The following is a 12,743-nucleotide window of genomic DNA, read 5'->3' on the forward strand; positions in this document are numbered from 1 at the left end:
TTCAGACTGAGGAAGTTGGTAGAATTCTTCAATTTCATCATCACTGGCTTTAGTGGTTGGTGTATAAATTTGAATAGTAGTGGTATTAACGTGTCTTCCTTGTAGGTGTATGGATATTATCCTATCAAAGTGTTATACTTTAAGACAGATCTTGAAAGTTCTTTTTGATAATGAATGTAATGCCATTCCTCTTCAATTTGTCTTTCTTGGCATAGTAAACCACGTTATTGTCAGATTCACAATGACCAAATGCCACTCCATTTCAACTCACTAGTGCCTAGAATATTGATGTTTATGCCTTCCATTTCTTTTCTGACAACTTCCAATTTTCCTAGATTTATACTTTGTACACTCCATGTTTCAATTATTAATGGATGTTTACAGTTGTTTTTCCCCATTTGTAGTTGTGCCCAATCATCAAATGAAGGTACTGAAAGCTTACTCTATTTACTTCATCACAGTCAACTCTACTTTGAGGAGGCAGCTCTTCCCCAGTTGTATTTTGAGTGCCTTCCAACCTGAATGGCTCATTTTCCAGCATTATATCTGACAGTATTCTGGTGCTCTTCATCATGGTTCAATATTCAACATTCTGGTACTATCTGACAGTGTTCCATTGTTATTTATAAGGTCTCAGTGACTAAATATTTGGAAGTAGCCCATCTTTCCTTCTTCCTCGTCTGTCTTAGTCTGGAAGCTCACTTGAAACCTATCTACTGTAGGTGACCGTGTTTGTGTTTAAAGTACCTGTGGCATAGCTTCCAGAATCACAGCAACACGCAGGGCACCACAGTATGATCAAGTGACAGATGAGTGGTGGGATACAACATTGAGAATTCTGGGATTTTTATGGAAGTCTGGGCTTGCTATGATCATAACACTTATCACAGTCATTGTAAGTTGTTTCATTACCTATTGCCTTCACTTAAAAAAAGAAAAAAACAAAACAGCTATCTTTCTTCTTTGTAGCCCATCATTTATCTGTCAGTTTATCGTACTGTGGTGACTTGGGTTGTTGCTGAGATTCTGGGAGCTTTGCCATCAGTATCAGACCATGTACAGCGTTTTCGAGGAATGACTGGTGGGTTTGAACTTCCAATCTTTCAGTTAACGTCACACCAGAATCCCAGATACAGCTCACTTACCTAAAATCAGTGGAGTATTTGAACATTATCACAGAACTTAACATAGTGCCTGGCACATAACCAATTGCAATTAAGTTGATTCCAACTCATGTTGACCCCGCGTGTGTCAGAGAAGAACTGTGTTTCATAGGATTTCTAATGACTGATTATTTGGAAATAGATCAGCACACCTTTTTTCTGAGATGCTTCTAATAATTTGAATTTCTAGCCTTTTGGTTAATAGCTGAGCTTACTAGAAGCTGAGCTTGTGGCCAGCTCATAAAACCAAAACACTCAAACCTATTGACATGGAGTCGATTATGACTCATAACGGCCTTATACAGGACAGAGTGGAACTACTCCTTTGGATTTCTGAGAATAAAAGTTTTTTTTTTCTTCTTCTTCAAGTTTTTATTGTGAATTGAGTGAAGGTTTATAGAGCAGATCATCAATTTTACATTCAACTAGTCATATACTTTGATTCATTACATGGCTGCAATCCCCTCCATATACCAACAGCTAACAGTATTTACCTCTATTCACTTTAAATATTGCTCTGGATACCTTCCTCTTTCCTCTGCTAACCTTCTTCTTGTTGTATATTGCCTACCCTGTCACCTGTGTTAACAAGTATCTACCCTCTAGCTCATCAATAATTTCCCCTCCCCCACTCCTGTAATCATCACAGATTGCTTCTTTTACCAAGAAAACTTAAAAACAAAAAAAAACACAAAAAAAACACCTTTTTACAACATTGGTCTCATACAGTATTTGTCCTTTTGTGATTGACTAATTTCACTGAGCATAATGCCTTCTAGGTTCAACCATGTTATGAGATGTTTCACAGATTCATCATTATTCTTCAGTGTTTTGTAGTATTCCATTATGTGTATGTACCAAAGTTTTTAGCCATTCTTTTGTTGATGTTAGGCTGTCTCCATCTCTTTGATATGTCTCTTTAGGCAACATATTGAAGAATCCTGGTTTTTTAAATTTTTTTATCCATCCTGTTCTCTATGTCTCTCCCTCTGCATTCTGCAACTGAGTACACTCATGAAAGCTTATAAGCCAGCCACTTCATGACTTTGTAGCCCTCTACCCCCATTTTTGATAGCCGATGTCTAAATTTCTAGTCCCGATCAACCCAGTACACTGAGGAAACAAAGTTGTTCCTCCCATTGCGGTTGGAATTTGAGTCACTGCATTCATAGGCAAAAGTTTCGTTTGTAGCAATTTGCATTTGTTCACAGAATCTTTATCTTCCTTGGTTCCAGTTCTGGTCTGAGACTGTAAATCTTTATAGGAGCAAACAGCCTCATCCTTCTCCTGCTAAGTGGCTGATGAATTTGAACTAATCCAATGCTTAACCCTCAGTGCTATCAGGGTTCCTTTTGCCTAGCACATAGTAGGTGCTTAATAGTAGGTCTGTTGAATGAATAAATGAAAGATGGAGAAAGAAAGGTTTCTCTTAACTGTGAGCTCTCAGTTTCAACAGAGTTAAGAGTAATGGGCACAATACCTAATCAGGGATGCTAATGTTGGCAATGATTGTGATGGTGGTAGGTGACATATTGTGACAATGTAAGGGATGCAACATAAAACAGTAATAGTGGCATTAAATAACATGGTAGAATAATTAACAACCAGTGAAGGCATGATAATTATGGCAATTATAACAATGATGCTATTATAACCATAAACTTTAGGGAGCACTAATATGTTTTTCACAATGCACATTTTTAAATAATATTATCTTGTTTGATACAGAATGGGCTGGGGACAAAGGCTTCTGGTGAGTTTATAGAACCAGAAATACAACTGGAGGCTAACAGATATAAGCTCTTCATTGCATAAACGAGAAAACAAAGGCCCAGTGAGGGTAAAGGAGTGTGGCTTTTTCTGACCCATCACAGATGTCTATCTTGTCTGACTAAGCTTAACTTAATTTAGGAGCTAGCCTAGAGTCTGACAGGAGGCCAGGCAGAGCCCTGGAAGCTGGTGGGTTTGGCATCTGCCTCCCCTCTGAGGACTGGCTAACACCCCTTACCCCCTTGGGTACCATCCCAGGTCTGAGCTGAGGCTCCAGATTGGGCCCTTTCATCTCTGCTGGGCTGACAGCACTTGTGACAGTGGCTGAGAAGGACACAAGGTGACTGCCCCCACCTCCTTGAGAGTTCAGGTTGGCCTGACATGGAAGACCCAGGCAGGGACTTTGTAACATGACCCAAACGCAGCCATGCCTTAGGGGCTTCAGAACAGAACGGGTCACAGGCTACAGATGTAGCTGCCTGAGTTACTGGTCTGTTGTTGTTTGTTACCATCAAGTCTATTCTGACTCACGGTGACTACATGTGTGCAGAAGAGGACTGTTCTATAGGGTTTTCAAGGATGTGACCTTTTGGGAACAAATTGCCAGCTCTATCTCCTGATGTGCCTTTGAATGGGTTCAAACCACTAACTAACCTTGTGGGTAAGCACTTAATCATTTGTGCCAGTAGGGACCTTAGTTATTGTTCTAAATATCTTAAATTGTCCTAGGACTGGAATTTGCTGAGCTTAAAATAAGGCTGACTATGCAGCTTGGGGGTAGGGTAGGGTTTAGAACCCTACTGGGCAGGGAGCTGGGCTGCCAAATTTCCCTTTGCTTATTTCATAAGCCCCCAAACTTTATTAGAGAATGACTGGAAGCCAAAACGCTTTAGGTGCCTTATGGGACTGACTCTCCTCAGGATCAAAGAGGGTCTAGTTGAGAGAGAAAATTTAATGGGTATGGTGAAGCTTGGTGGGAAAAGGGCGGAGAGGGCAAGTGCAGACCTAAGAGAAAGAAGATAAATAGAGCACCTGAATTATCTGAGTGAGTTTTTTAACTACAGTCAGAAGCCTCTCAAACTCCTGCTGATATCACCACTAGAAATAAAATCTGACTCTTCCTCTGGATCAGATTCACTAGCATGACATACTGTGGCTGTGATGTGCACTGAGAACAGGACTGACTGGGTGGGAGCTCTATCTAGCCTGAGAGGTGACCGTGAACAGCGGGCAGAATTCCAGGTGGAAGTTGAGGGCTGGGTTATGGACAGGTTCAGACAGCTTCCAGGTATGCTGTGGGCACAGAGAAGTAGCAAAGCATTTAATAATCAAAGGGAAGCTGAGTTCTATGTTTACAAAGAGATTCCAGGCCAGAGAAGTGGATAGAAGCTGGTGGGTCTGATGCAACATCAAGAAAGTTGCAAATTTCTCTGAGAGGAGGGCATAGCATTGTGGTCTTGGATGAGTGGTGTTGCTTAAAAAGAAAAAAAAAAAAATTTAATTGTGGCAAAATATACATAACAAAACCTTTGCCAATTCAACAATTTCTACGTGTAGGATAATTCAGTGACATTGATTGAAATCTTTATGCTGTACAACTATTGCCACTGTCCTTTTCCAACTAGTCTACCACCATTAACATGAACTCTGCACCCACTGAAACCACTAAAACCCCACTCCCTCTCATCCTTGGTAAACACTAACAACTTTTGGTTTATATATATTTGCCTAAGGTGTTCTGCTGGTGTAGTGGGCTACATGCTGGGCTGCTGACTGCAACATCAACAGTTTGAATCCACCAGCCACTCCTTGGAGAAAGATGAGGCTTTCTGCTTCCCTAAAATTTGCAGACTTAAAAACCCTACACAGAGGTTGTTATGAGTCAGAATCGATGGCAGTGGGTTTGGTTTGGGTTTTAAATATTTGCCTATTTTATATAAGTGAGCTCATACAGCATTCCTCTTGTGATTGACTTATTTCACACAGTATAATGTTTTATTTTAAAATATTTTAATAGCTGTATCCATAAGATAGTCTTTCCAGGCCTTAAGGGACTAGGATTCTCCAAAGTCCATACTCCTCCTGCATCCTCACATCCTCACACGCCTCATGCATATGATAGATGCTGTACTATGTCCTTGGACAGGTGGGGATTCATCTGAGCCTCATCTCACTTCCCCAGTTGCCTTGAAGTCAACTCAGACTTCATAGTGATCTCATGGGTCTCCATGGGTCTAATGAATAGAACAGTGTTTCATAGGGTTTTCAGTGACTGACTTTTTGGATATAGATTTCTGTTCTTCCAAGGCAACTTGAGTAGACTGGAATGCCCAACCTTTTGTTTAGTTCTTCAGGATTTTCCTTTAGGATTTGCTTCCCATTTCCTGGGATAGAAACAAGGAATGACATTATAGAAAATATAGAGAGCAGGAGAAACACACCATCTACAATTCCCTTTTCCAGAGGCAGTCACTCAGTTTAGCTATAGAATAGGCATAATTATTATAACAGAGTTTAGGGAGTCTTGATGTTGCACCATAGGATAAGCACTTGACCTCAAGGTTGGTTTGAATTGCAAGGTCAGTGGTTCAAACTTACCTGCCACTCCTCAGAAATCCCGTACAGGATCATTATGAGTCAAAACTGACTTGCTGGCACTTAACAACAACATTATGAGTATAAGGATTCTTGGGTGGCACACATGGTTAAATACTTGGTTACTAACTAAAAGGTTGGTGGTTCGAACCCACCCAGAGGCACCTCAGAAAATAAAGACTGGTGATCTGCTTCTGAAAGTTCAGAGCCATGAAAACCCACTAGAGCAGTTCTACTCTGAAACACATAGGACCTCTATGAGGTTAAATCTACTCTATGACAACTTATTTATTTACTATTGTATTGTTGTTGTTGTTGTGTGCTGTTGAGTTGATTCTGACTCTCAGCAAATCTGTATAGGGTTTCCGAAGCTTTAAATCTTCACAGGCACAGAAAGCCTCAACTTTCTCCCAAGGAGTGGCTGGTAGTTTGGACCTTGTGGTTTTTGTGAGGGAAAAAAGGATTTTGTTTTTTTTATTAAACATTTTAGATATGTACATGTTGTACATGTAATTTTAACCACTTTTTTTTCTTGTAATATTTCATGACTATTCTCTTGGTCTCACAGAAACCTTCTTTTGTAACTTTCATTTTCAATAATTGCTTGATAGTCTATCACATGATTAAGCCATAGTTTATTTATCCCTTTGCATTACATTGGACATTTAAGTTGCTTCTCGTTGTTTGGTGTTAAAATACTGCAAAGGATATGTTCCTACATAAATCTTTGTCTTAAATTTAGACTATTTTGTTTATAGACTGGGTTAGGTCAAAATCTAAAAGAGTTTATTTAGGCTCTTGCTGCATATTAGCAAATTGTTTTCCAGACAACTTGTATCATTTCTAGGTCACATGGAATATTAATTAGAACTTTAACAAGGATTTTTTTTTTTTTTTTTTTTTAAACAGAGAAAGCTTGCTCTTGAATTCTTCTCTCCCATTTCAGTTTTGAATGGAAGAACTCTATCTCCCCATTCTTTTCTGTTGGTCATCTCCTCTCTGGTGAGGAAAGAAGGGTTTTAGAGGAGAAAACGTAGAGAGACACAGATTTCATTCTGTCTAACCCTCTCCACCCAAGTTCCCAGTCTACATTCTTGCCCTATTCTCTTGAACTCTTTTCCTTGAAAGTAGTAGCCTAGTACAGAAAACTCTTAGGGTTCTGGAGTCAGAAAGAACTAAGTTCAAATCCCAATTCTGGTACTTATTAGATGAATGTCAGTTTCTTCACCTGAAAAATGGCCATCCATGATACAGATTGTTGTAAGGATTTGGTAAGAGAAGCAATGTAAATCATAGACCCTGGTGTACATGATGCATTTACTTTATGCATTCTATTTTTTGTGTTATGAAAGGACTGAACTAGGTGTGCCATTGCATAAAAGGCACTATTGTCATAAATGGAGAATGTTCATGGGAGAATGAAGCCAGATTCTTTCTAGGTCTTTGTATGTATTATTTCCTCATCCGAGAACAGTGGTTTTGATTTGTCAAAATGTATATTGCTGGATTCCACACTTAGAATTACTCAAGGTTGTATTTTGATTCTCACGGACTTGTTCTAATTTTCTTCACCATCAGCCTGAACTTGGATCTGAGCAATTGATGGTCTGTTCCACATTAGACCTTTGGCTTTGTTTTGGCTGATGATATTAAGCTTCTCCATTGTCTGTTTCCACACAAATTCCTGTGTATTCCATTTGGTGAGATCCATGTGTATAGTAGTTGCTTATGTTGTTGAAAAAAGGTACTTTGCAATGAGTAAGTCATTGGTCTTACAATTTCAAATTTTATCATGTAATCTCCAGCATAATTTCTATTACCAAGTATAATGAAATATGCAAAGACCTGGAGTTAGAACATCAAAAGGGAAGAACACACTCAGCATTTCTCAAGCTGAAGGAACTGAAGAAAAAATTCAAGCCTTGATTTAAAATACTGAAGGACAAGGCAAAATATTGAATGATACAGAAAGCATCAAAAGAACATGGAAGGAATACACAGAGTCACTGTACCAAATGGAAATGGTTGATGTTTAACAATTTCAAGAGGTAGTATATGATCAAGAGCCAATGATCTAGAAGGAAGAAGTCCAAGTTGCACTGAAGGCATTGGCAAAGAACAAGGTTCTGAGAACAGATGGAATACAAATTGAAACCTTTAACACTGGAGGCACTCACTCATCTATGCCAAGAAATTTGGAAGACAACTACCTGGCCAACTTATTGGAAGAGATCCATATTTGTGCCCATTCCAAAGAGGTGACCCAACAAATGTAGAAGTCATCAGACAATATCATTAATATCTCATATAAGTTAAATTTTGCTAAAGATAATCCAAAAATGATTGCATATGTGCATTGACAGAGAACTTCCAGAGGTTCGAGCTGGGTTCAGATGAGGATGTGGAATGAGGGATATTATTGTTGATGTCACATGGATCTTGGCTGAAAGCAGAGAATACCAGAAAGATGTTTACTTGTGCTTTATTGACTATGCAAAGGCTTTCAATTGTGTGGATCAAGACAAGCTACGGACAACATTGGGGAGAATTAGTATTCTGGAACACTTAGTTGTGCTCATGGGGAACCTGTAGATAGATCAAGGGGCAGTCATTCAAACAGAACAAGAGAACGCCAAATGGTTTAAAATTAGTAAAGTTATGCACAATGGTTGTATTTTTTCACCATGCTTATTCGATTTTTATGCTGAGCGCATAATCTGAGAAGCTGAGTTATATGAAGAAGAACATGGCATTAGGATTGGAGGAAGACTCATTAACAACCTGCAATGTGCAGATGATACAACTTTGCTTGCTGAAAGAAAAGAGGACTTAAAATACTGATGAAGATCAAAGACCACAGCCTTCTGGGCTGCACCTCAATGTAAAGAAAGCAAAAATTCTCACCCCTGGACCAATAAACAACATCATGATAAATGGAGAAAAGATTGAAGTTGTCAAAGACTTCTTTTTGCTCAGATCAATCATAAATCAACACTTGTGGAAGAACCAGTCAAGAAGTTAAATGACATATTGCAATAGGCAAATCTGCTGCACAAGACCTCTTTATTAAAGTGTTCAAGAGCAAAGATGTCAGTTTGAGGACTAAGATGTGCCTGACCCAAACCATGATATTTTCAATAACCTCATATGCAAGCAAAAGTTGGACAATGAATAAGGAAGACTGCAGAAGAATTGATGCATTTGAGTTATAATGGTTAAGGAGAATATTGAAAATATCATGGACTACCAAAAGAACAAACAAATCTTTGTTGGAAGAAGTATAGCCAGAGTGCTCTTTGGAAGCCAAGATGGCCAGACTTTGTCTCTCATATTTTGGACATATTGTCAGTAGGGACCAATCCCTGGTGAAGAATATCATGTTTGGTAAGGTGGAGGGTCAGTGAAAAAGAGGACGACCCCTAAGTAGATGAATTGACACAGTGTCAGCATCAATGGGCTCAAACGTAGCAATAATTGTGAGGCTGGCGAAGTTTTCCTTCTGTTGTGCATAGGATCACTATGAGTCAGAACCAATTCAACGGCAGTTAAAAATAACATATATATATATGTTTCCAACAGGGTTTCCAAGTTAGCATACACACACACACACACACACACATATGGCACATAACAACAACAATATATATGTATATAGGGTAATGTGCCAGACTACAAAGCCATTTGAACTGCAAGGTTGGCGGTTCAAACTCACCAGCTGCTCCTCAGAAACCCTATATAGGGTCTCTATGGGTCAGAATCGACTCGATGGCACTTAACAAGAATAACAACATGTGTATATATATATATACATGTAATGAATATATATATATATATATACACATGTTGTTTTTGTTAGGTGCCATTGAGTCGGTTCTGACTTGTACCCACCCTGTGCACAACAGGGCAAAACACTGTCCTATCTTGTGACATACTCATAATTGTTATACCTGAACCCACAGCTGCTGCCACTGTGCCAACCTGTGTTATTGGGGTCTTCTTCTTTTTCTCCGACCTTTCATTTCACTAAACATAATGTCGTTCTCCAGGGACTGGTCCCTCCAGATAATATGTCCGAAGTATGAGAGACAAAGTCTGGCTATCCTGGCATCCAAGGAGCATTCTGGATGTACTTCTTCCAAGACAGATTTGTTTGTTCTTCTGGCAGTCTGTGGTACTTTCAATATCCTTTTCCAACACCATATCTCAAATGCATCAATTCTCCTACAGTATTCCTTAGTTTCTGTTCAACTTTCACATCCATATGAGACTATTGAGAATATTATGGTTTGGGTAAGATGCACCTTAGTCCTCAAACTGTCATCTTAGCTCTTCAACACTTTAAAGAGGTCTTGTACAACAAATTTTACTAATGCAATACCTCGTTTGATTTCGTGACTACTGCTTCCATGAGTTTTCATTGTGGATCCAAGTAAAATGAAGTCTTTGACAATTTAAATCTTTTCTCCATTTATCATGATGTTGTTTACTGATCCAGTTGTGAAAATTTTTGTTTTCTTTACATTGAGATGCAATACATACTGAAAGAGATGGTCTTTGATCTCCATCAGTAAGTATTTTAAGTCTTCTTTGTTTTCAACAAGCAAGGTTGTATCATCTGCACATAACAGGTTGTTAATGATCTTCCTCCAATATGGATGCCACACTCTACATCATATAACTCAGTTTCTTGGATTACTTGCTCAGTATATAGTTTGAAAAAGTATGGTAAAAGAATACAGCCCTGGAGCACACCTTTTCTGATTTTAAACCATTCAATATTCCCTTGTTCCTTTCGAACAATTGCCTCCTTGATCTATGTACAGGTTCCTCATGATCACAATCAAGTGTTCTAGAATACTCATTCTCTGCAATGTTATCCACAGCTTGTCTTGATCCGCACACTCAAAAGCCTTTGCACAGTCAATAAAATACAAGTAAACATCTTTCTGGTATATTCTATTTGACATCAGCAATGGTATCTCTAGTTCCATTACCTCCTCTGAATCCAGCTGGAGTTTCTGGCAGTTCCCTGTTGATGTACTGTTGCAACTATTATTATTTTTAAAAAATATTTATGATGCCATTTATTAAATCAAATGAAAAGAAGATGATTCATTCTGGTTTTTACCTAACAAAAGATTTAATGCACTAATGTGATACCTTACTATTTGACAACCACATTTCCTTCCTCAGCACAATGGTACTGAGGGGAAAGCCACTCACTTAGCCCTCCACTTTCCTTTAAAAAGAGCAGCATAGAATTTTAGCAGTGAACATCTTCTTGCTTCTACTCAAACCCCACGTCTGAGAAAATGTGAGAGATAATTTAAGACATTAGCTTTGCTCCAGACAAGAAGATTCAAATCTCAATGAAATATTTCATGTCAATAACTTATATTACACCAGCTGTTCCATTACTGTACTATAAATTACCATTGAAAACAAATGATGTTAACAGCAGTACCCTCACTGCAGTCATGAACAATTGTAATATAAAACTGTTTTATATCCAAATATATGCACATAAAACATTTGTCCAGGTAAATTAATGTTTGCAAATGAAAAACCACACAGTAGCATTCACAAATGTACTTTCTATGTTCTGAAATCTATACAATTGTTTTCAAGACTAATAACATGGGCATGCTGGCTATACAGTAAAACATGTTGGAATCTAACTATGTTATAGATAGTTCCAGAACTGATAGTTCCAGAAAAAGCAAAACAAAAAATTCAGGACTTTTGTTATTACTTAACCTTCTATCTAGATTTAAAAGGAGGTCACTGAATGCTAAGATCGGGTATTTACTAAACAGTTTTGATTTCTACTACCAGTTTAGTCCTAACAAACCAATAGCTGAGACAGAATAGTCTTTCTCAGTTCATAGTCTATTTAGAAACTGAAAACATTTTCAATTAAAGCCTTCATTTTTCCTGCAGACTTCAACATGTGTGGTCCAAACAGGTCTCTGATTCACATTTTGGAATTACTTTTTCAACCCTGTTTGGGTACCAAAATGTAAATTTGTGTTTCGGTGTCTCTGCAACGAGGGCAGCAGTACCAGTAGAGTCCACTGGTTTGGGCTTGACATCTTGCTCTGACAGCTTCACCGACTAAAGTTTTACACTATTCAGATCTTCAAGGATTTCTAGCCTATTTGGCATGTCAGGTTTCTTTGGACTGTTTTTAACCAAAATCATCCCAGCACTGACCTTTTGCCTTCTTCATTCTTTAATCAGATCAATGGCAGATGTACTCTGGTGGAGTCCTGCTGAAGGGAGAAGCAGAGGTGGCAGCAGTGGGGGGACAGAAGGTGGTGCTGTAGTAACAGATGTGACAGAATCTAAGTCACCTGCAGTGAGACTTTGATGCTCTGCAGGGTGATGATTTTTATAATCTGGGCCCAGAGTACAGCAAGCTCATTTTCAAGAGCACAGATCTTCTGTAATGCTTCCTCATTTGCCAGCACCACAGACTTTGGTGGAGGCTCTTGAGACAGGTGTGATAAGGAAACCTGTCTGCTTGGAGTTTCTCAAAAAAAAAAAAAAAAAAAGGAAGATCATCCATAAGGGGATGATGCTTGGCTTCTGTCCTTAGCCTTGTTGGACACTCCCCTTCTTCTTTGGCTATCCATTCAATACCAGCAAAAGACACCATTGCATCCTCTCCCGGGTGGTTGAGACTCCATTTTGCTTCATGGTTGGTAAGCTGAAACTGAACTCTTAGACACTGAATCAGATATAATTTGGTACCAATTTTCCTTACAATACTTCAAGATCAACCATATGGCTTTCCAGCCCAAAGTACTGAATGCATGCTTACTCCAACTTATTGAAACACCATTCTAACTAAGCACTTAATCTAGCCAAGCATTTAGGTATGTTCAGGCATACATAGCAGTACATGTCCATAAAGCACACTGGTACTGCAATAGGTGGTGACTTCTTCAGTTATGAGTAGCTGAAGCAGACTCCCTGCAGCTGTTTTTGAATTATCTTCAGCAACCGTTTACTTGCATGTGATATGAATGATATTGTTCTATGATTTCCTCATTCTGTTGGGTCACTTCTCTTTGGAATGGGCATCAGTATGGATCTCTTCCAGTTAGTTGGTCAGGTAGCTGTCTTCCAAATTTCATTGGATAGATGAGTGAGTATCTTCAGTGCTTCATCAGTTTGTTGAAAGATTTCAATTTGTATCCCATCAATTCCCAG

The 12,743-nt window shown here is 38.7% G+C and overlaps 1 pseudogene; it reads right to left on the reverse strand.

Annotated features, from left to right (window-relative positions):
* Positions 1 to 11,421: 11,421 nt before the first annotated feature.
* LOC102814865 lies at positions 11,422 to 12,402 on the reverse strand (annotated as a pseudogene).
* Positions 12,403 to 12,743: the final 341 nt, after the last annotated feature.

The sequence above is a fragment of the Chrysochloris asiatica genome, unplaced genomic scaffold (assembly GCF_000296735.1).
Source record: "Chrysochloris asiatica unplaced genomic scaffold, ChrAsi1.0 scaffold00135, whole genome shotgun sequence".
NCBI classification, from domain to species: domain Eukaryota; kingdom Metazoa; phylum Chordata; class Mammalia; order Afrosoricida; family Chrysochloridae; genus Chrysochloris; species Chrysochloris asiatica.